Genomic DNA, 24,819 nt, shown 5'->3' with positions numbered 1-24,819 from the left:
ATTTGTGCTCTGAGACTGTGCAAAGCATTTCTTTGGATGAGGTGGTGGCCCCACAGAGCACAGGGTATGTTCTCTGTGGGACTGCATTTACACAGAGGTAGAAAAGAGCTCACAAGATTTTCCATTTGGCTTATTTTAAATAGATATAACTATGCTGGATTTAGACCAGCAAGAAACTCCTGGGTTTGGCAATGAAAATACAGGTATAGATTTAATCTACCAACAGGTCAAAGCTTTGAGTCCACACTCATTATTTTTATTTTGGCCATAATCATTATCTATTTCCAGCAGGCATGTAATATCCTCTGTCTAAGACATATCATTCTACTCCAGTGCTTGTACCCTTTCATGTTTCATGTTCAATGGTTCAGGAACAGGCTTAAATTCATGGGTTAGACTGCTTGAGGACTTTTAGTTATCATTATCCATAGCCTTTTTTTGCCATAATAAGGATGTTTTCCACTTTGTAAAACTGTACTTTCTGGTTTATTTCAGTGGTACTGCATGGCCATAGAGCAGCAAAGGATAGCTGAACTATTTTGTTGGAACTCAGAAAACCCTAACAGCCCAGTCCAGAAAGTAAATTGTTGTTGTTTTGAATTGGGTTTTTACATATTGACCATCCATGTGAATAAGTTTAAACAGACATCTCCAGACATACAACAAAATACAACAAAAGAATTAGGTGAGATGAAATGAAAGTAATTTTTATCTGACAAAGCTCTTAATTTGCAGAAATCCAGCGAAAATAAAGATCACAATGAATTCTTATACTATGCAATGTGAGCTACCTCTTTTTAAAAATAAAATAATAATTTTCTTGTAGGAATGATCTGGATTGTTTGTATTACAGTTATGACAGAATTTCATTTAAAAATATATCAGACTAAGACATTTAGGAAAGAAAAACTTAGTCATAGCCTTGGAAGCTCAACCCAGAAAACTTAGTAGTTGTGGGAGAAGTTGAAACACACCTTTCTCACATAATTTGGCATCTTATTATTTCTAGATGTGGAGGGCCTTCATTGCTTTGGGGAAAATGCAGAAATGGAAAAAATTATTGACTAAAATTTTACAAATTTTACAAATCCCTTTACACAGCTCTTAAGTTCTCGGGTGCCATGAAATTAGGAGCTGAATTAATAATACTGAAATAATACTTGATAATACTGAAAAGCTATGATTATTCACCTCTATGCATGCACCTTATCAGGTCTCTAAAATTGCACTGTATTACTATCATGGAAGACATCAGGAAACCCATGGAGAACAAGAAGCAGCACATCTTGCAAAAGAGATAAATTATACCATAAAACATATTTGGCTTTCATAACATACACTTACATTCATGCCTGGGGGAGGAGGGGCGGTGGGGGGGGGGGAAGGCTAAGATCCACTTCCTAACAACAGGAATACCAAACACAATCATTATATTCACCCTACACCAGTACCTGTTTTCTGGCCCACAGGCTGTTTCCAAGCAACTCATGCATGCTTACCTCTTTCCCATTATTCATACACTGCAAACTTTCCAGTGCATTAACCTGCAATCTTTCATCTCTCTGTAAAACCTGCCTCACAGTCCCTGCGTGCTTGCCACAATCTTGTGTGCTTTCTCTAGCATACACAAGATGTATGCATTTTTAGTGTCAAAAAATCATCCTTTTAGGACTTTAGCTAGGCTGTCTAGCTCATACTTCTTTAATTAGTTTTTCACTTGCTATAACTAAGTACACTTTCCTGCCATATAGCTACTAGTCACAAGGCTATCTTAATTATGTTAATCAGACTCTCCCAGCTATACAATTAACTATAATTAGCTGATCCCTGTCCTCCTATACTTTGTTCCCCAGGGGGATTAGGAGTTATTAAACTAGATGAATACCCAATCCCTCTTGCATGACTGTCCCCCAGAAGAGCCCCAGGGCTGAAAGGCAGGAGCTGCACTGCCCATGCTCTTGCCTGACCCAGTCAAAGGCCCTTGAAGAGGCACTGACTGAAAATGTGCCTTCCATTGTAATCACTTTACATGAAGGATGGAAGCCATGGCAAGGCATTCTGCTTAATCATTAAAACGTATTTTAAATCTGCTGTGGATTTTCCTGGAGTACTAAGCTGGTGACTGTCATGAGCTCTGCTGCAGAGGCACACACTGCAGTTTCTGCTACACAGTCCTTTCTTTTCTTATTCATACTACAGATGAAACTCCCCTTACAGGTAGGTAGCTGATTGCCTACTGCCTGGCATGCAGAGTAGTTCTGTACAGTCAGATGAGTCACAAAACTGCCATCATTTACAGTAAATGAGATGCAAAGGAATCACGTTCCATCTGGCATTATTGTTCTGTCACTGTTTTGCCACAAGTGACCACCACATTGCTAAAACAATCTTCAGAGATCTCATATGATATTTCTCTATAAGTACCATCACCACCTGTTGCACAGGCACATTTCTCACCAGCTAGAGGTTCCAATGCTTTATACAGGCTTATGATGCAGAAGGCATATGTAAGATCTACAAAGGATAAAAATATATTTAAAAAAATACATTGAAGATGTAATTTGGCTACTCTGGATGACCTGAAAATACGTGATCAAACAACACAATACAGCTTTTGAAAGCCTGGTATAATGGAATAGAGAAAAGAGGTGAGCATTTCTCAAAAGCATGCTTATCACCACCAAACAGAAATACCTGCAACTTACTGCAAAATAGAAAAATCAGGAAATTACTATTGAAAAATATGCCTGCCAGGAGCAGTCCTCAATTAGCAGGGATAATGGTAGATGGCAGAATCACCTATTCAAGCCTAAGCTCTTCAGGCTGTTACTGATACTGTTCCTCACTTCCTGCCTTTTTCAGACCCTGTGCAAGTGCTTTTAGGCCCAGTGCACATACCAATGATCACAGTAGGTATAGGACACAGTGCAAGATTTGAAAGTGTGTATCTGCTTATATCATCCTATTCGTATACTTTATTGTGGAGGGCTGTGAGCCCTTGGCACAAGAGCCCTCTGTACTCCCTTGGAGGAGAGAGGCATGAGAGCAAAAACAGTTTCTCCAGAGATAAGCAACCTTCCTCGGGTCATGCTGACAAAGTGAACCACCCCCAGCATGTGTTGTTTCTGTATGGTAATAGCCTGTACCCAGTTGGCCCATTGGTTTCTACCCCACCCCGTGCATTTCCCATAAAAGGCCCTGTTTCTGCCCCTGAACAAGGAGTTTTTGTCCCTGGTCTTTCCTTCACAGGGGCTGCTGGACAATTAAAGCTGCCTCTGTGGAACTGCCAAACGAGGCTCCTGTCTCTCTGTCCATGAGTTCACCTTGGGTGATTTCACAAAGAGCTGAATCACAAGAGCTGATATCACTTGTAGCTGAGAAATTGCTACACTTGCTGAAATCACCTGCTGCCCAGGGAGGCCTGCCACTGCCCTGGAAGAGTTGCTCTTTGCAGGACGCTCTCTCTAGGAAGGTTGTGGCATACTGGTGCTGATCAGCATTGGACCCTCTGCAATACTTTATAATTCCAATAATTTTTGCCATTGTGACTCTAAGTTCAGGCTGCTGACAGTGAAATTGTAAATGGCCATGCTACAGGGACAGAGAGCCTACTCATACATCTCAGCCTCAGAGAGGAATTTCAAATTGAAATGACAAACTTATTTGACTACCTACTGCCATCATTCGTGTACTTAATGACAATAAAGCAATGCATGTGACCTCTGTGAAAGTGACAGTTTCATGTTTGGAGTTCACGAGTTCCAAGGCATGTGCATTGCAAATTTAAATGTTTCTCTTCATGGACAGCTTTCCAGTATTGCAGGGGGAGGATTGAAGGAAAGTGTGTCAAATGAGACTGCAGCAAGGAACAGAAAAGACCAGCAGATCTTGCAGTGGTAGGGGTGAGTTAAGCACAGTTATACCTTGAGATTGTTGAGAGATTAATGAAGAGCCTTGAATATTTACTGAATATATGTCTCTTTGCATATATTTCTGTGTTGTGCTCAAGATCTTGTTTCTTGGCAAAGTGGGATGATATTTTATATATAAAGGAAATAATTTATTGTTGATAAAATTGACTTTAAGAATCTAATCCAAGAATCATTAATAGTCCAGACATAGTTATTATGTTAAGAAAAAGAACCTTCTATATGGAAAGGTCTCAATAATACAGTTAAAATTGTTATACACACACTTAGTTCCTATCCCTTTCTCGGTGTAATGCTTACCCTTCCCCTGATCCTCTGGGCCCTAATGTTGGTGGTTCACACTTGTGGTGGTGGCAGGGCATTACAGGGAGTTGTTGGCACCTGGAGCCTTTTGCTAGTAGGAATTTGATGATCATCGTGATGGTTTCTTCATCCTCATATTAAAGATCCACGTGTAGTCATGTGTTTGCTAACATGCTTTTACATCTTCCTCTTTCTTATTTGCCTCTGTATCCACATTATATTGTTTCATTATATGGTACATTTTACATAAGGATTTAAAGATGTTCAGTTGTTTTTATAGTATGTTTATGGGTATATGTAAGCCTTTACTCTCTCACTCATATATGGAAATTAACACTGTTTTCTACACTGCATTTTTGCAGACTTGCAAGTGAATGCCTTTGGAAGACTGAGACACAAAGTTTTACATTCACATTTTTTTACATGGTTTCTGTGAGGCAAGCATATCCCAGAAAATAGTTCCTTCCACTTTTCTCTGGGAAATTATCCCGTGTTCCAAATTCTTCACATGTAAGTTATAATTGCTGGGGTTACATTAGATAGTGGTTGAATTGTCACAAGCAGATCTAATGGAATCCAAATTAGCATTAATGGATTTCAGCTCATCACATGTGATACACACTTCTGAATTAGGCTAAAAGCATTTTTATCTAATCTGAAAACTTAATTTATCCCGAAGAGCAGATTACATTAATTTTAATTTACTGGGAAAACATACATAAGCAGATGAACTTTAGAAATCAATCTTTAATTCACATCTTACCTGTACAATATCTGTGTGAGAAATGAATCTTCTGTAAGGGATGTTGTAGTTTCAATACAGCTGTTTCCATTCACAGGCAAAAACATGGGGACACAATGAAAACAGAATTTAGCATTAAAGCACAGCCTGTTGTAGAGCAGGCTATGCTGGAAGTGTCAAAGCCCTTGAGTGTCACCATGATTAGTGATAAAGAGTATAACAGTTAACAAGATATGTCATAAATGGGACACCTGTGAGATGGTGGAAGTTACTTACAGATTAGGAGCACAGCAGACATAGCAGGAAAAAAGAAATACTACTGTAAAAGAAAAGTGGAAACAGTTTAATTTAAAGAAGTAAATCTGGAAGCAGGGGGAGTCAATACCTAACAGAACTCTAAGAGGAGCCTGGGAGAAATTACAACAGATGTGTCAGAACAGAAGGAGCGTGTGGAGAAGGCACCTCTCCTCTAATACAAGGTTGCAGGCATATATCTTTTACCTTTCCATTTATGTCCTATAAGGAAATAACTTTGCTCTCAGGTTTATTTGTAGTGATATGAAAACTCCTAAGCCTTATTTCAGATGAAAGGAGCCAGTTTATCAAAGACTACTCATTGAAAAGTCTAAAGCTAATCTGGCTTCTTTGAACTGAAATATATCATAAAACTATATTCATACGAATATGTTCTATACTCGTTTATAGAAGCAGTGGAGGCAGCTGGTTGAAGGAGGCAAGGGCAACCAGCAACAGGCTGAGGAGCTGCCAGAAGCCTATAGCCAGCATCAGGAGAGAATGCATTTTTCTGTTACTGTCTTGCAGAAAGTTGCCCTGGTACCCAGCGTAGACCAAACTTCTAGAGTGCAGTGTGTCCTCTTGGTAGCTAACTGAATATCCACCCTTGGACAATGAAAACTGTAAAAAAATCACTGTTGAATAAAAGTAACTGGTAGAAAGCAAGAAGAGACAAATAAAAACAAGAAACCCACCCAACCAATAAAGGCCCAAACTGGAACAAAACAGCAGAAAGATACAAAATGTTTTGGGAGGAAGGGGTTAAAATTGAAGGACTTGGTGAGGAGAATGATAGGTTTGCTCAAGTGACCTTGCAGCTGGGAATGTCAAGGCTTGGAGAATAACAGTGTGGGAAACCATCTATTTTGCCTACTGCTGTTTGTCCTGGGTCTGTTTTGAGAAGTAGAATTCCTGTGTGGAGATAACAGAGGTGTTCACAGAGACTTGGAGGCCCTCTCCCAGATGTGCTTGAGCTCCCTGTCGTGGGAGAGAGATCAAAGCAGAGATCATAAAAGCAGAGAGGAAAATTGCAACCATTAGAAAGGTTGCACACGTGCCAGGCCTTTTTGATACGTGAGGCTGGGAGTAGCTTGGGTGCTTTTTGCCCCTTGCTACAGTGGAATAAGCACACAATGTGTGTGTCTCTGTCCTACCCAGCATGGTGTTGGAATAAATCTACTCTTTACACTTCAGCTGTGGATTTTGGCCGTCTTGATTACCTGCTGATATTTGGTTCACACCGTGTATCAGCAGTTCTCCTCTGTACAGAAATCAGGCCACTAGCAGGAGGTTTGGAAAATCCTGCTCTGTACATTAGGCATGTACATAGCTTTCCTAGTGGAAATGGAATGTTTTATCAACAGTGAAAATAAGGATGGCTACAATGGATTGTAATGTGGATTTCCTGTCCGACAGAAAATTTTAAGCATAGGCTGCAGCTTTTCCATCAATACAGGTGTTTGCAGGATTCCACCTCTTTTGTCAATCTTGTTTGAAACTGGAGAGCAAAGAACACATCTTTGTAATTCTCTGTAAAGGCTTGCATTCACTGGAAAAATTAGACTATGACAGTAGCATGAATATTTATGGTATTGAGCATGAGTATAGCAAATATATGTTTATAGTTAGGGGTATAGATATATGTATATGTGCATATATGAATATCCAACAATAATATAAATGAGTTTTTATTAATCATTCTTACTCTTTCCCTCTTCTTTGGGATTCTAGATATCTTTCTGTTTAGCTTCCTTTGTGCTATGTAGTTTGTAAAAATTTGTAAGAATCTGTAACTTGTAACATTTTTTAAGGCAGATGTATTAGTTGTATCTAATACTGGAGTATTAAAACTAATATGGATATTTTATTCCCCTGTATTTTTTTCTCGATGACTGAGTTACTATAATTTTATTTCAATGTATTTGACCAGTTTTGTATTTTCTTTCAGCTTAAAAAAAATCAGTGTGGTGATCTCAACTCATATAAGTAGATTTTTTTTTTTTTACCTTCTGGTAATCTAAGAAATTCTCTTCTCCTACTCATTATTAGGGCAGAGGGCAAGACTGTGTATTTTGAAATAGCTTCCAGGTGGAAGCATTTGAAGCTGGAGATGAAACAGGGTCTGTGGGTCTATTTACCCCTAAAAATTATCTCTCTATTCACAGAAGAGAGTGACATTGTCTCTCATTTTCCAGAACACAGTTCAAGCTTTTTTGATTTGTGTCTCTAGTTTTGGTTTGAGCAGAGAATGATTTTAACTGGTCTCATTTTTGTTTGCATTACCTAACTACATTCTGACTTATCCTAGCCACTAATAATGTTATCCCTTCTACTTTGTTGTGGCAGCTGAGTACAGGCAAACAAATTAATGTAAAATTGAGCATGAAAATATTACATATAGAATTTACTTTAATAAATACTTCCATAATTAATAATAATCATTAAAACCAGTAATTTAAAATCCTAAATAATATATGGCAACTTCTTTACAGCTTGAACTCACAATGCAGCGTTTCTTAATAATTTCTGTTTTTAACTTCATCATCAAGCTGAAACTTTAGCATGTAGTTTGCTGAATAATAGGTTTTGTACATGTTCAGCTCTCTCTTTTCTTTTTCCTCTTTCTCATCCATACACATTGAGTAGGATCTCATCAAAGAATTATAAGAAGACCATGTGACAAAACCTTGCACACAGTTAAATTTACTAGAAGACACAAAGTTGCTTCATGGTTAAATGCAAGCCTTGCTAGCATTTTAAAAAGAAAAGGTGCTGCCAACTAATAATTCCCTGTTTTGTCTAATTTGGGGATTTTGGTTTCAAGTATCAGAAATTTGATATTATTATTAATAGTCATTAAAAAAAAAAAAAAAAAGGTGGTAATGGTCTTGACAGCAGAGACAGGTAGGATATTCTCATATTGCTTATATTCCAGTGGTCTGGAATACTGATGCAGCATATGTATTCTGGAAATTAGATCCAGGACTGTATTTAAGGTTAATTGAAGAATCATATACTGTTAATCCTTTCATTATTGTTTTGATGAAGAAACATAGCATTGCAGGTTAATTTGCAGAATTAAGGTTACTTGCAGATTCGAAGCTGACTGGAGAAGAGCTTATAAGCATCAATATATTTTTCCATGTATAAGTGAACTTCTCTACTTACATATTTGTATGTTTGGGTTATTGATCCAGTAAAATATTACTTGAAAAGCAAAAATGCACTGGTACTGGATATCTGAATTATTGTCATATACATTTAGTTGAACAGAATCAAACCAGGTCTCAGAATCTGCATAGAACATGTGTTCAAGTGACCTGAACCAGGCTCTTTAGCTCTCAGTGCTAGAGAGTGGAGGAAGAATTTATGCATAAAAACAACACAAGTAGCTTTGTTCCAGGCAGTGGTTTCAGTAAACAAAACAAATTCTTTTTTTGCTGTATGGTTGAAGTTTCAGGTGAGTCAGCAGCCAATGCTCTAATTAGAACTCACCATCAAGGGAATGCAAAGGTCATGGCTGGAGCACAATCAGTCCTCGCTCCTATCTCCATTATTGACCTTTCCTATACAGGTATATGCGTCCTTTGCATTTTTGCTTAAAAAAAGAATTGGTTATACACTGCAGAAACCAAAAAAGGCTCCAGTGATCTGTGCAGGGACAGCAGCTGAAGGAGATTGCACCAGAATGACTTATCAGAAGTGTCTGAAATTCACACCTTCAAAATAAATATTTGCAACTTCTTCAAATATTATAGTAGCAAAACTTAGTCTCAAAATTTACATTAAAGAGAATGTCCTATTTTCAGGTGACTTCGCTGATCAATGTCAGAATCTGTATATGGCAAAATTTTCTTTGCTCTTGGGTATGTAAAAAACCCCTGCAAAATAATGAATATCTGACTTGTCTGTGTTCTGCTATTTGATTTGCTAATATTAAAACATACTACATATTCAATCTTATGTTTACTGTTTCTTCAGTTACTTAAGAGATACTGTATCAATTAATTCCATAGAATTTCCTAAAATTTAGGATTTGAAGTCTCTTAGACTTTTCAGACAAATTTGATCCTAAAAGCAGCTGGACATTGACAAGGTCTGAAAAAGCTTTATGGCCCTGGGCTGCTCTGCAGGGGGAGGGGACCCAGGAGCAGAGGGTGACAGCATTACAGGCACAACAGCAAGGACTGTCTCTTGCAGGATCTGAGCAAGATAAAGTCCAGGGATGGCAACCAGTTCCATCCAGGAGTTCAGTGACTGACAAGCTAGACCATACTGAGGACAAGCCAGAAAGTCACATCAGCAGATTAAGATCCTGATCACCATGAACAAGTAAAGTTGCAAAATAACTCAGGCAAGGAACAAGGACAGCTGGACGGTTAAATCATACAAATACTTATTACTCACTTTCTCTGTTTGCTTTTAATTCTGGGAAATGTTGAAGCAGAAAATAATAGAACTAGTAATATAAAAAAAAATATTATTTAGGCTATTTCTAATATAATATTAGAAATAAAGCAACAAAGAAATAATAAGGTTTCCTAATTATTGGGAATTCCACATGCTTTTCAAAGTAACTGTTGCTTTATTCAATTTTATTGTCATTTAGGAAGACTGATCTCAAGTTTTGGTTCCAGTCTTTATACTACTCACAAATAGATTTTTGTACTGATTTTAATTACTCATAATCTTGAACCACCACTTATGCAAACAAGTTTTTAAGCCTGTGGTTCCTTTGGGCACTTCTGTAGTTTTCTCTGAGAACTCATAATTTATGAGAAATCATAATTTAAAGCCTTATGGCTGGCATGTTTTTATTTCTGTAACCACGCTCTAATCTGATGACCAAATTAGATAAAACCAATGTGGAAACAGTCATGCAAAGCATGCAATTTTTGTATTTTGATGATGATATTCTCCTTTCCAAGATTACGTATAAAAATTGCTTTAGTGATAACCATAAAAAAAAAAAATCAAAGATTTTTGTAGAAAATGTGTGCTATATGTGTTGATATTTTTAGTCCTTTTGCTTGGCCATCCTTTCTCCTCCATGTGAAGGCAAAGTGGCTTGATTGTGTTATTCATATTAGCACGTATTGATGTAATTTTAGTTCTCATTATACTCTGGTGTGCATCTGATTTCTGTGGCCCAAGGTGCTTAGTGGTGTAGCTGGACTACTTTTCTTGCCTGAAATATTGACGTTTCTACTACTGATTGGTTTTTGTGTTTACTCCCCCTGAAGTACTTAAGAAAGGATTTGTATTATCCATCTCTAAGTATTGAGGAAATGTTTCAACATTACGCTCTAGTACATTTCTACCTCATTCCTTAGCATTTCCTCTTTAACACCTGCTTGGCTTCATACTGTTTGTTCTTTCTGCCTCTTAATTTAAGCTTGCTAATCATCTGTTAATGCAGTGTCAATGAAACATCCCTTGCATGAAGCCTCATCAGCTACCTCATTACCAGATCTTATTGAAGTCTCTCCACCTATTATCACCTGGCCAAATTTCCATTATGTTTTGTCATTGAGAATGTGGGCAAGGAGAGATTCAGTTACGTGAGCACTAATAGAAAATAAAAAAAATTAATTTAACTTAACCTTGGTACAATGAATAAATGTTTCACCACTTAAAAAAATAGGCTCCAGCTTAAATTACAGTTATAGGCATCTGTTTGCTTGCTAATGTAGCTGGATATGACATTCAGGTACTATTAATGCATGCAAGAGCCAAATCAAGTACATGTAATGAAGTATTCAAAAAGACTAACCATTCAAGATAAATTCTGGCACTAGAGATGTCCCAGTTTGAGACAAATTCGGAGGAACGTCTGAAATGAACTCAGAGGAAAGCGAAAAAGAAAAAACCTATTTATTTAGCAAACACAGTGCACGCAGGCACGGGAAAAGAACAATGCTAAATAATAAAACCTCTCACTGTGGAGCGAACTTGGGTAGATTTTGGAGTCCTTTCTGTGGGTGTGGCTTTCTCCTCTTCGGAGCTGAGGTGTAAGGTCTCCTGACCGATGTTTTCGTGTTGTCCAGAAGAGAAGAAGAAGAAGCCAAAGTCCCAGGGCTCCATACTTTAGCTAATAAACGAGAAACTAGCTAAAAAGCAAAAGGAATGTAACTCTCTTCTTTGCTTCAGAAGCGGAGCTGCCAGGCAGGAGAAGCCGGCGAACTTATCTATGTTTTGAACACAGCACCAAAGGAATTCCACAGGCTCTCCCCCCTCTCCCTTAGCTAGCTTTAAAGGCACAGAGAGGGACAGGATTCATGTCTGGGCATAGAGCAGGCGATAGGGGATAAACATCATAAAGTCACCCCAAGACAAGAGGATTCAAGGCAAATATGCAATTTATTAGTATTACTATTTATTTGCATTTTAGATCTTGTATTAATGCTTATTTGATCTTATTTTGCACTGAGACAGGAAGTAAGCTATACAAAAATTCACAGGTCGTGATGTCAACATGTAAGAGTGCCAGTTTTACAGAATTCTATAATTCTTTTTGTATAAGACTGTCTTTTCCTTTAGGTATATCTAAGAAAAGTCCTTAGAACAGCTGTGAGACTATTATTTAAAGATAAAATTAGCACTGCAGATGTTAAAAAGTAGTCCAATGAAATTTTCATAGGCTTTGTAATATTTTAAAGAGATTAATTTTTGCCTTCTCAAAGTTATTAATTAGAAGATTTAAGTTACTGTGTCATACTCAAATGGACAAACTCTAAAATAAATGCAACAGCAACACTGAGCAAAAAGGATAGTTATGTGAGGGCAAGAACTTAGCCTTTACAATTTAACCCATGTTTTGCAGGAAAGAACTATAGTAATCATGAGATTTAATCTCTAAACATATTGCTCATGAAGACTGTCAATTGATTGCTGTGGTGAGTGGACCTATTTGTTTGATCCCTCTGCAGAAGCTGAGTAAATGTTCTGCACTGCACCTTGCCAGTGTATTTTTCACACTCCAGAAATGGGAACAATTCAACTTCGATGGTGGCAGCAGTTTTGGCCCTTTCTTTGAAGGATACTGACAAGTGTAAAATCTCTGTGAGGTTGTAATACCAGATTTGAAAGTCACTGAATTTCTCAAAATGACAGTAAAAGAAATAAATATTTATTTAGATATCTGATGAGATGAGCAAGTTTTTCTTACAGAAGGACCAGTGTGGAAAATTTCCACAAATGAAAAGCAGTGAAATATTTCATATTCCTACCTAAATTTCTAAGTGTTTGCTTATCTTATGTACCAGAATTGAACTTCAAGTCATTCTAATCTGATATCATATATAATTCAGGCTCTAGAATGTTTTATTATTCTTACATGAAATCCAGCACCCTCTAAGTGCAAAGCCTGTAACTCTACATATTCAGATTTCGTATAAAATATGAATTTCTTTGATTTCTGCATGACTGATTTGTACACTTGTTGCCATGAGGTCTATATAGTTATTATGCATATCTTTAATGGGGATCTACAATATCATCCATCAAGACAAATAGTTTTGACTTGCAAGTCAGAGAATTTTTCTCTTCACTCCAGTTAGTTCTGACTGCTAATCACACTCTCAGTTAAAAGTTTTTTTTCCTAATTTGAATATGTCTTTCAGCCAGTAATTTTTTTATGGTTTTCTCTACTAGATCAACAAATTTTTTGGAGCAAAAGAATTTCGTATGGTGAAGAAGACTTGCTCTGTTACGTGCAAGACCTTATAGCCAAATGAATAGAGTTTCTAAAATCTATCTTACAGTAAGACATCTTTACTAGCCCTTCGATTTATGGTTCTCTTCTTATTCTCCATCACTTTTTAAATATGACTCTCTTAAGTGAATTTCATTCTTCATTTATGTACTGTCTTTGGGTTTGTTTTTTAATTTAAAAAAAAATTCCCTTCTTTATTATGGTTCTGTTTATACTTTAGAATACCATATATGCTTGACTGTGTTCTTGCTGTGCAATTTCCACTTTGCAGATTAATATTGTGTCCTCCTTTATGAATAACATCTGAGGGAATTTTAAAAATTTACTTTTGCATCAGCAGTACAGAATTTAAAATCATGTCAAAATTAATGTTAACACCTAATGAAGCTGCTTAGATAGATTCAGTGTATTGATTCCTACATAACACTGCTTTTTGCTCTCTTCCAGTTGATCAGTTCTTAATCCCTTTTTTCAAGGGATTGTGAAAACTATGTGCTAATTATTTTAGTCTGTGCAACCCTAAATCATGCTTTTGTAACACGTAAGTCTATCACATCTGTAGTTGTCTCTGTCACTCCAACTCGTAATCTCATAAAAAAAATGAAATCCATTTTATTTGATAAGACCTGTCCTCCATCATGTTATTGATTGCATTTACATTCTTCTTAATTTAATTATGTATTGATTGAATCATGTCAGCTTTCCATTCTTCTGTGAGAGGATGATAACATGGTAATCATACAAATATATACTTTAGCTGGGTCAACCTGCTGTCTCCACTGGCACACTATTAATCTCTTATCTTGAGAAACTACACTTCTACTATAGGTGCCATTTTCTATTCATCACTATTGATCAGTAATAAATAGCAGAAAGCTGGACAGAACCTCCATTGAATCTTTAGGAATCTTGGGTTCATTTATGTTATCCAAACCTGCTAATTTAGGAGGGTCTTAATGAAGAAAAGAAACAAATGTGAAGAGTGACAGCCATATGATTGGTTTAATTTGCTTAAACATCATATTTGGGACTTTGGCCAGGTTCCTCTGTCTCAAAGAAAACATCTGATTTATGAAAAAAACATGATCACAAAATCTTTATTACCTTGAGCACAGCAGACACACAAAAATTGTTCAGAGGCTGTAGGTGTGTTTTTCCACTTGGCCTCAGATCTCACTCCTACTTTCCTGTGAGTGACAGGAGATGCCTCTGTACAGTAAGTGGTTTTTACTTCTGTTGCATAGAAATGCACTTGAACTCCATACAGTGTTCTGAACTCTCTTATTGGCAACATGAATTATTGTGGCGACGTCTTGCTCAGATTGTCCTGTAAACAGTGCTTTGCATGGGACTTCCAATGCTCTGGCCAACAGCCTCCATGATGCAGCAAAACGTCCTCTTTCAGGTTGACTATATGAAAAGTTACACATCTTCCCAGCTGCTCCTGATCTGTCATCACTGACACAGAGACAGACAGAAAGAGAAATTGAGACAGAGTTGGGTGGGTGTCGTTGATTCAGCCTGAAAGAGTTTAGATCTGCTTTCTTCCTTACTTTACAGACTCTTCCCCCTCTTTGATCTTACCTACCTAGTGCTCTTAAATATTCCCAAATCATTCAATCACTACAACCACCCCCACAATAAAAAGCTTTACTGGTAATAGAAGAACTTTTATATCCTGAAGGAAGCTCAGTGTATCTGAGGGGCAAAGGCTCAAAGATCAGCAGAGACAACACAGCTATCTATGTGTCTCTTACCTGACACTTTAAAAAATAGATGTTTATGTATGCACCTAAGGTTGCAACCATCTAAATACATTAGAAATACATTTATTCATCACTTATTTTTCTGTATGTCACTATAAGGAATTTACCTCTATCAAGGGAATCCTAATATATCACTTTTCCATCTGAAGAGTTTTTAGCAGATCAACTCTCAGCTAGACTGAGAAAAAGGTATTTAAAGTTACTAGTAAAATAACTCACAGTTTACATGCAGGGAGAAGGCAAAAGTACTGCCCTGAAACAGTGGTAATGGATGATCAAAAGTTTTGATTGCATAGTGAAAGTGTTGAATTACCTAAACCATTTTAACTTACCAAGAAAAAAAAATCCAGAATTTTCCTTGTGAAATTGATAGAAACGAACAAACAGAACTTTGGACCTGAAATTAATTGCAGAAAATTAGTTGTTTGAAGATTCAATAGAAATAGATTCAGCAGTACTCTTCTAATTATATTTCTGCAGAGTTGTCACAATGCTGTGGTGGTTTACATTTTCAAATCAGTAAGGCTAATGCTGTATTTTCTGCTTAGTGTTTTTACCCATCAGAGCATAACTTTGTGGTGTTCATCCATTTAACAATTTCATTGCTAACACTAAGAGAAAAAGAATGATTGACATTCGCAGTTCTTCTCACAACAGATGTATTTTATCCTTAAGAGTACCCATACTTTTTGTTTCGTCATTAATCTTTCATTTCTACAACACATTAAAAAATATTCCGTTCATATCTGTTTTTTATAACCAGTTGGTGTAAAATTTAAAGTGTATTAAGTACATGCCCCCTGAATGATTGATTACCCTCCAAATCTTGTTATTCTAGAAAGCTGTGCATGTATCACCTGAGAAAAATACTTAAAATGGTATGTACTCAAGTTATGCTGCTTAGTTTTCTATCTTAATGAAATAAGAAAGTGTAAGCCACTGAAATTAACTCTTCCATCAGAATTATTGTGTGGTCCACAGCTCTGAATACAAATAGACATGAGATCATTAAGCATTTACCATTTATGGCCCTTAAAAATCTATATCCTAATCTCAGAACCCAGAGTGTAATACCACAGAATAAAACTGGTCAATGAGAAACATGCTGAGCTGGGGACAGTCTTCAGAGAGCAGAGAAAGAAAGTCAGCCCAAATTTCTGACAGTATAAGATTAATAAAATTAAGAGTGCTTTAGCTCTGATTGGGAGGGATTACACTGGGTCACTTTCAGAGGCTTTCTGTTGAGTAAGGTGACTTTTGTCAATGTTTTATTTGCATTTTTTTATGTTTTATGAACGGTCTAGTTTAGCTAGATGTGATCCTGCTCTGTCTCATAACAGAGCAACTGCTCCTGGCTCCCAGCTCCCATGAAATTCATAATGCAGAGGAAAACTCCTCTTTCAGAATTTTGCCATCAGAGGAGCTCAAAGCTCCTGTTGCATGGGAACTCTGTAGGAACTGGGAGCTACCAGACGATGAAGATGCCCTTGGCGACAGTCCTTGTATTTTGGAACCGCAGCTTACAAGTCCCTTGTGAGCAAAGAAAAGTGTTAATTTACACACTGAGTAAATTAATTTACACACTGAGATGATACAACTTAAATTAGAATGGAACTAAAATGGAACCTTAGAAAGAGAAACATGAAATGAAGCAAGATCCACTACTTTACATGTCATCTAGCAAAGCTGAACGATTCATTGCCTCAGAAGTTTAAAGGAATGAGAAATGCAGGTCAATTTTAAAATAGACTAAATGAGTATCAATCGCTTTTGTGAGTATCAATTGGTTTTGAGAATTATGCAAGCTGAGTAAACTAATATTTGATATTTGAGGAGAGACACTTTATTAACCTTTTGAGATGAATAACAGTTTTATGTCATGTTTATGCCATATTAACTGGAATTTTTTTGACACCTTTCTTTAATGCAGCAAGAATTTCCCTCATATATGGGATACTCTACCTTGTCTTGTGAGGCACCACAACTGCAGTTTGCTTCTCAGAATTATTCTTGATGACATAGTTAATCTTTATTTCACTCCTAATTTGGGATCCATTCACACACGGGAACCCTAAAATGGAGTTATTTTATTTCCTTCATGAGTTCACTGGTGAATGGACATACCAGCTTGAATGATCACAAGTTGTCAGTGACAAAAATCAAATGTATTTATACTCCTTTAGAATGATTTCTATTAAAAAACTTGTTAATCTGCATCACACTGAATGCAGGTATTTCCCTGGGTTTTCACGCCATAATTCTTTCCTTTTTCTGTGGGGACGGATTCTCACTGTCTTTGTCGCCTGCCAGTTTTTAGAGGTGACTGTCCTAGCACTTTTTGAAGGGTTGGAGAAAGGAAAGCACTTTGAACAAAACAGTAAAAATTACAAATTATTGTATCTCCAAAAGTAAACTCATGAGAAGATGGTTTCCTTCACACCTTCAACAACCAATTGTTTTCTGACTGAAATACATTTTTGTCACATTAGCAGCATCTCTTTAAAGTTGCTTTTCATTTTTGGAGTATCTCTTTCATTTTAATTTGCATATTGGATTACAGGGGCTATATTTGTCATCCTTATTAATCATTATGCAAATTATTTGTCAGATATTTAGAACAATACTTATGTCCTCTAAAAGTGAATAAAAGCTAAATATATTTATTAGCTGGTAAGCTGCATCCAGTAATGAGGTAGCTCCATCTGCTTCAGGCTTGGTTAGACTTATGGTTGTCATCTGTGACAACTCAATTCTTTGTGCTGATTGCTTTAGAATTTTGCAGTGATATAGCCTTATCCTTGTATTTTCTTTAACAAGGTTGATAGAACTTGTAATTGCTGATGGGGTCTGCCTTCTTTATAATGTGCTGAGCTCATATAAAATCTAAAAATAAAGAGAAACATGAAATCATCTTTATAAATATTATTCCCGTATAGTGATTAGTATATTTGCTCAATTTAAATTTTTTTAGCTCTTTAATTCTGCAAGGATCTTTCTTCTTCTATGAATTAATGTTTTGAAATGGATGACCTGTGAATATGTGAGGAACAGCCTTTAACCCAACAGGAATAAAGCTACTGTAATTAGACTAACGGGGGAAAAGAAAGGAAATTTGACTGAAAATCTCTCACTTTCTAGTAGACATGGTTCAGGCAGGTTGTATCCTGTGAATCCCCACTGTCTGTGATTTGACAAGCTGTGGCCCTTGTTGAAGAGACCTCTTCAAAGGAAGCAGCAAATTTCTCATCTTCAGGTGCAGAAGCAACATAAAACCAATTCTAGAACAAGAGGGGAAAAAATAGATAGATACAGAAATGAGGTCACTGAGCTGGTCCCAGCATCGCTTTACATCTCAGCAATGTGGCCACAGAAGATTAAGCACCAAATCATACTGCATAATTCTTTACCAGTGTTGCCTTATCATTCTATTAATTCATTGTATGAGAGATAATTTTAAATGAATTTCTGTTTCAGCTTTTGTGCAAATGCCAAAGAAAAATAAAAGATGACCTTGGAACTCATTGAAAGTCATGGTTACAGACTCAGGCCACGTTAGAAAGAATGCTTTCTCAGTACTTTTTCCATGAGAGCTTATACACTGGGAATTATAGATTATTTTCTGAAAAAAAAAATTGTCAGAGGTTTGTGTTTTGTTTAGGTTTGATACACACATATTCAGTGGACAGAATATATTTAATATTCAGTGGACAGAATATATTTAATATTCAGTTTTGAAATAACCACAACTTAGTTAAGGAATTCCACATGAAATTTAAATAAATTATAGATTATTTTGTATACTTTTTTTACAGTTTTCTGCCAACCATCAAGAATTCTTTATTGGTTTTTTTGAGGGTAGTCAAAAGGGGGACTTTCCAGAATACATAGAGCTTTTTCTCTATTAAATCCAATGTTTTTCCCACGTGAAGTTTCAGTTTAGTTGTATTTTCTTGCTCCTTTAAGTTTATGGGCAAACACACAGTATATCATATAAAATTATCCTGGGTAAGAAAATATAGGCTCTCTGATAGGATTAACTCCTTCATGAAATGCTCATGAATGGTTAGAATTTTTATCAATAAAATTTTTCAAACTTCATCACTGGATTTGTCCCTCACCTCACTTGGATTTCAGGAAAATTTCTTACCTCAGTACAGAATTTTAGCACATGGTCTAACTGTTCTTCATATCTTTATGCTTCCATTTATTCTAGTAGTGTTAACACTCCTCATAATTTCTAATAAACTTATTCTGCTACATATCCCCAGTAGTGTGTAGAGAACTTCTTTGACTTCACAGGGATAGGATCTGGTCTTTGCAGCAGAAATATCTGCTGGCTTCTGTTCATTATGTCCTCATCTCAAAAGGCCTATTCGTAACTCTCTTTTATTGAAAAAATGAATTTAATTCTTACTCATCACTGGAAAGGCAACATGGCAACTATATTTAATCTTCAGAACTGACACATAGTTAAAATAGAAATTTCTTACATCAAAGTGTAGAACATATTAGTGTAAAATCCTGAACATTCTCAGTGAGAAGTCAGCCCGAGTTTAATTAATTAAGCTCTCAATTTATTGTCTTTGTCACATGTTTTTTCTAAGTATGTCTATACTCAAGGGCCTTATCTGAAAGAGAATATTGTGTTGCTTTTTTAAATTAAGTAAGATAATACTAATTAAATCTGTCTGAAAACTAGGATGGATGTTTATTAATGCTTTGTGAGCATATTTAATCTAGATAGTTAATGAAAAACAATTTTTGATTTTCAATCAAAACAAATTTGAATGTTAAATCTAATATCAATAGTGAAGAAGATCGCTTGAGATCACTGGCTAATGTTGAAAACACTCTTGGAATTTGGGCTTTTCTTTGTGATACAATTTTCAAATGAATATTTGCAATTTTTAAATAAATATTCTCCTCAGACCAACACTGAACTGATAGACATGACAAGAGAAAAACTGTTTTCTAGTCCATGGCACATGCAGCTATAGAGTTAGTGTAATATTCTCATCCTACCAATAAAATTGCTATCTGCTAATGGGGGAGGATGACTATAGTTGATATAGTAGCTGAGACTGACTCATTGGTTGCTTTCTCTTTCTGCTAAGACTAGCAGATAAGGTGACAATTAGTGTCATTTAAGTTTCCCTTTCTGTTGGTACAGGTGTTTATGACTACATTTAAATAGTCACTTATACCATATTTTGAAGCTGCATTTACAACTGTTAGGCCAGGTGAATACACTGAAGGGTGAATAGTGATGACAAGAAGAAAATAAAATGTGCATTTACTTCTGTACCTCGACAGGCCTACAGTTATACGTGCTCATTATATTTTGTAGCTCCTTAGGCATGTCACAGCATAATTTTTCACCTAGTATTTTAATACATGTAGAAGATATTCTTATATAAACATATAGCATTTAAATTGAGGGAAGGGCATTAAGTGACAAAAGCAATAACACACAGTGCCTATGATGCAAAATGCACTGCTATGCAATCAGTATTATATATCAGTATTACAAGGTTGTGTCAAAAAACCTCAGCCACTGTTGAAGCTGAGCACAACATAGTCCTGCCCTCTGAGAATCTTAATGGTTTTGGCAGGGATTGAGCTAATTTTCTTCCAAGTGTCTGGTATGGTGCTATGTTTAGATTGTGTGACCAAAGCAGTGTTGATAAGACAGGGATGTTTTAGCCATGGCTGAGCGGTGCCAATTGGTGTGAATTAAGGTCTTTGCTGTTTCTCATGCTGTCCAGCCAGAGAGGATATTGAGGGATGTGCCATAGGTTAGGAGGGGACATGACCAGGCAGATGACCAGAACTAACCAAAGAGGAATTTCATGTGATAAAGAAGGAGGAAAGGAGGATGTCTGGAGTTATGGTGTTTCTGTTTCAAAGTCACTGTTATGCATGATGGAGCCTGGCTTTCCTGCGGACAGGTCCAAGCAGCTTCATAGCCATGGGAAGCAGTGAATCAACTCCTTGTTCTGCTTTGCTTGCAGGTACAGCTTTGGCTTTACCTACTAAATTGCCTTTATCTCATCCCACGAGTTGTCTTGCTTTACCCTCCTTGCTCTCTTCCCCATCAGCTGCAGGGAGCAGCGCGTACTGGAGTTATGAGGGCTGTGTGGGGAAGAGATACATATTGGGGTTAAACCACAACAGAAGATTATATGCAAGGTCTTTTTGCACCATGCTAATCCTCAAAGGTGGGTACTCAGGCCTGCATTAAGCCTGTTGAAGAGATTCTTTCTTTCCATACCTGCAGATGACTCTGTGATCAGTGATGGAAGAAGTCTCTGCTTACAAAAGGATGCCATTATGGCATGCTGTTTGTAGCATACCATCCAAGTTAGCACTTCAGAAACACAGCACCACATTTTAAAAGTGGTTTAAATGCTAATATGAAACTACTGTGAAAACTGTGCAACTTCTGTACCCTGACACCTTTTGCCTGTATTGGGACAGAAGTAAAGAGTCTCCCCCACCAATTTCCTGTTTTCTTGATAGCATATGCTGTTTTAATCTCCACTTCTCAAATCTTCTGCCTTTCCCTATCTCAATCACTCTGCATAATGAAAAGTCCATGTATTAAGAATGCATGCTGAGGCTTTCTAGCCAAGTCTCCACTCAAACTAACCAGTCTTTCAATCCTATTATGTACAAAAGAGAATATTGGTTTCCCTGCTGTCAGTAAGACTTTATTATATGTCATGAGGGTGAAACAGATCATATCATTGACAGCTGCATATTATAAATGGAATTGCTGTGAATAGTGAAAAAAATTAGAAGAATTGGAAATGCCTTTGCTTTATTTTTGGGTACCTAAACTATGCCAATTTATGATCTTTAGTAGTCAGATACCCTGTTAAAAACAATCAATTAATATTCAAAAGCATTCCAATTATACTTAGCTTAAAGAAAGAATAAGAAATCTAAGTATCTTGCAGAGATTGCTATGGACACTGTGGCACATACTACTGTGTGTTTTTTTTTCTAATTCCTTATTTACCTGCCCATGCCCTGCACATACCCTAAAAATAAATTTCCATGAGTCTTTCTTTGTCAACGAGTAGATTATCTTTCACCAATCAAATTATCTTCTTGCTGGACTCAAAACTGGAGAGATTTTCTCTTCTTTCATCCACCTATGAATATTTATTACTCTACTAGGTGAGTCTAATAAGAGTCTGATTTAAAACCCATTCAACTCAGAAGGAGCCTTTCAGATTATGTTAATGGGATTTGATGCTGACCCTAAGACTTTATGTCAGTAGACATTACTGAGAGCTGTAAGCATCCTGAAGAGATAGGGAATGAACACAAAGGAGCAGACTCTGGCTTGCATGTGTAAAGAAACTGGATGTTTCAGGTTTCACTAAGAGGTTTTTGTTTAGCTGCTACATCAGTGATTTGACAAATGAAGGTGACTTTGGTGTCTTACTCATAGGGTGTCAGAACTCTGCTTATTTCTGTCTTTTATTAGCCTACATTCTGTCTGATACATACAAGAAAAATTAGATTGTACTGTGCTGCAAACAGTAGAGTGATATTTGCTGGAGTAGTGATATTTGTCTGTGGTTTGAAGACTGTTCCCCAAAATAATGGGAGAAGGTACCTAGCAGAAATTTACAAAAAAACCTCTAGAAAAATATCTCTTGAAGCAAAGTATGTATTTTTTAATGTATATATGTGTGCAAGCTGACAAGCCCCAGAAGTTTATTATTCATATACAAACACATATAATAGTATATAGGCATTTAAATGTCCTCAGTGTCCTAATGGAAACCAGTAATGAGTGTTAGATCAGGTCCAGATGAGGGCCATGGAGATGGCCAGAGGTCTGAAGCACCTCTCCCACAAAGAAAATTGATGTTTAGTCAGAAAAAGAGAAAGCTCCGGGAAGATCTTATTGTGGCATTTCAGTACTTAAAGGGGCTTAAGAAACATCAAGAAATACTTTTTCTCAGGGCCTGTAGTGTTCTGTGTAGTCTTTATGATATTCCCTGAACCATAGCTCTGTGTATATGAAAAGGTATGAATATGAGTAAAAGTAGATTTAAAAAATATTTTTAAGATACAAATCTTGTATTTGTTCCTTGGTGCAGTTTAAAGAAAGAAGTATAATTAGACTGGAATTAAGGATTGTCAAAGTTTGTTGTTAATTTTATGTTTATACTAATTATTTCTATAATATTCAAGAATATTTTTTAAACAGAATTATAAAGTTTGTCAAAATAAATTTAGGTATGATCTAGAAATATATTAAATTAATACAAATAACTTCTGTTCTGCATTTTTGCATTTATTATCTCCTGTTAAATTCAAGATGCTTTAAGTTAAATATTTTTTTCCTTCTATTGCCACTGAAAGATGGAGCTAAAGTGGCTTATGTGGCCTAAATACCTGATTGTATCAAATGACAAAATGGTGTATTTTCAAATATAAGTAATTAAAGGCCTGAATGAAGATTTACAAATAAAAATGTGTTAAAAATGGGTGATTGCACAATATCTCTGTAATGTGGGTAGATATCAAATTGCAGTGTGGATGTCGCTTCCATCATGATATCCATGGGATAAAAGGGGACAGCTCAGTCAGGTCCAAGTGCCCTAAAGCTAATGGTGAAAGGACTCTGTAGTTGTACAAGATGGCCATTGAAGTTCCATATCCTAGAGCCTAAGGTACAATAACTACATTATAAAAGAAAAAAGTGCAAGTTTAAAATTTTCTGTTTCAATGTTCATGTCACAGACTACATTTAGACCAACGAGGGCAACATGTACTCCATGACATATCTTGGTCTCCAAGTTTTTTGGATTAGGCAGTTGAACAGTTCATTTAGAGGTCACTTACAGTTTACACACCTGGATTTCCTTTCCTCAAGGGGAAGCAATGGCTGTGTTTCTTATCTTAGTGTGGGGAACAGCATGCACGAGCCACCTATTCCCTCTAATTTAGATGTTGTCTTTGACATAGGATGAGGCATTGCATGCCTCAATGGATCATGCACTTAAAATCCAGCAGGTGAAAAATTTTTTGCTTCAAGCAAGATGAAAATTGCTGATTTAATGTCCCTAGACCTGAGCTCCTCTCCATCGTGTCCATTTTACTGTAAAGGAACTGAAAGAAACTGAACATATAGCTTCCATGAATGAGTCCCACATTTCAAGGTAGAGTTTAAGTTAAAGAAAAATTAAGTATCTTCAGATTCATGAGGATGATTTCAAACTCATAATAATATTATGTCAACTGGCCTTAAATTCTACACTTAGAAATGGAAAGTTCTACAGGACGTTACAATTATATTTTTAAGCTTTTTTTCCTTTATAGGTAACAGAGACTAACAATATTTTCTATATTGAAATAGAGTATGAACTAGGTTCAAAGACACTGTTTTTCAAATTTTTAGTATACGTATGTATGAGTGTGTCTTTGTATTCAGAATGTGAACCTCCATCATAAAAATGGTTGTTATTTTGCTTAGTAGGGCCATTACTGCTCTGCCATTTTATATCTCTGGAACAATGACAAGTTTTGTTCTATTTCTAGGCCTTAAATAGTATACTATTCTTAAATAAATATTCTCTTGTTAACTGCATAAGGACAGTGACATAACCTTTATCTTCAGCTAAGTTCCTTGGGTTTTTTTAAAAGCTAAAGATGGTGAGTTTATTTATGTTTACTTTGGGGTTCTGTTTCATTACTATAAAGAATAGATACATACTTGGGTCATTATTTAAGCTACTCTATATGCTGTTTTCCCTCCTGCATCTGACTCTTTCACTGAAAGAAGCTGAATATACTATTAAATAACACAGCAAGTCATTTTGTCTACAACTAAAATATGTAATTTCTGACCAGATTTCCTTCCTTCACCAATGTTTACATTAGGACTTTAATGATGCATGAAGACGAATCCCAGTTGTCAATGCACAAGCCTTCATAATATTTTAGGGAACCAGTAATTAGCATTTTGGAATTGTGTGTGCATCTCACAAGCAATCTGGTTTTCCTCCTCCTTCCTGTTTTGAAGTCAATAGCCTATGTTACACCAGCCAT

The 24,819-nt window shown here is 36.4% G+C and overlaps 1 long non-coding RNA gene across 1 annotated transcript; it reads right to left on the bottom strand.

Annotated features, from left to right (window-relative positions):
* Nucleotides 1–14,024: 14,024 nt before the first annotated feature.
* LOC138117901 (uncharacterized) lies at nucleotides 14,025–18,019 on the bottom strand. Its single transcript, XR_011154910.1, has 3 exons — nucleotides 17,880–18,019; nucleotides 15,081–15,145; nucleotides 14,025–14,440 (listed from the first exon to the last, which is right to left on the bottom strand). It is a non-coding gene; the product is annotated as an uncharacterized lncRNA (long non-coding RNA).
* Between the last annotated feature and the right edge of the window lie 6,800 nt (nucleotides 18,020–24,819).

The sequence above is a fragment of the Aphelocoma coerulescens genome, chromosome 1 (assembly GCF_041296385.1).
Source record: "Aphelocoma coerulescens isolate FSJ_1873_10779 chromosome 1, UR_Acoe_1.0, whole genome shotgun sequence".
NCBI classification, from domain to species: Eukaryota; Metazoa; Chordata; class Aves; order Passeriformes; family Corvidae; genus Aphelocoma; species Aphelocoma coerulescens.
This window is presented reverse-complemented; position numbering and strand designations above follow the sequence as displayed.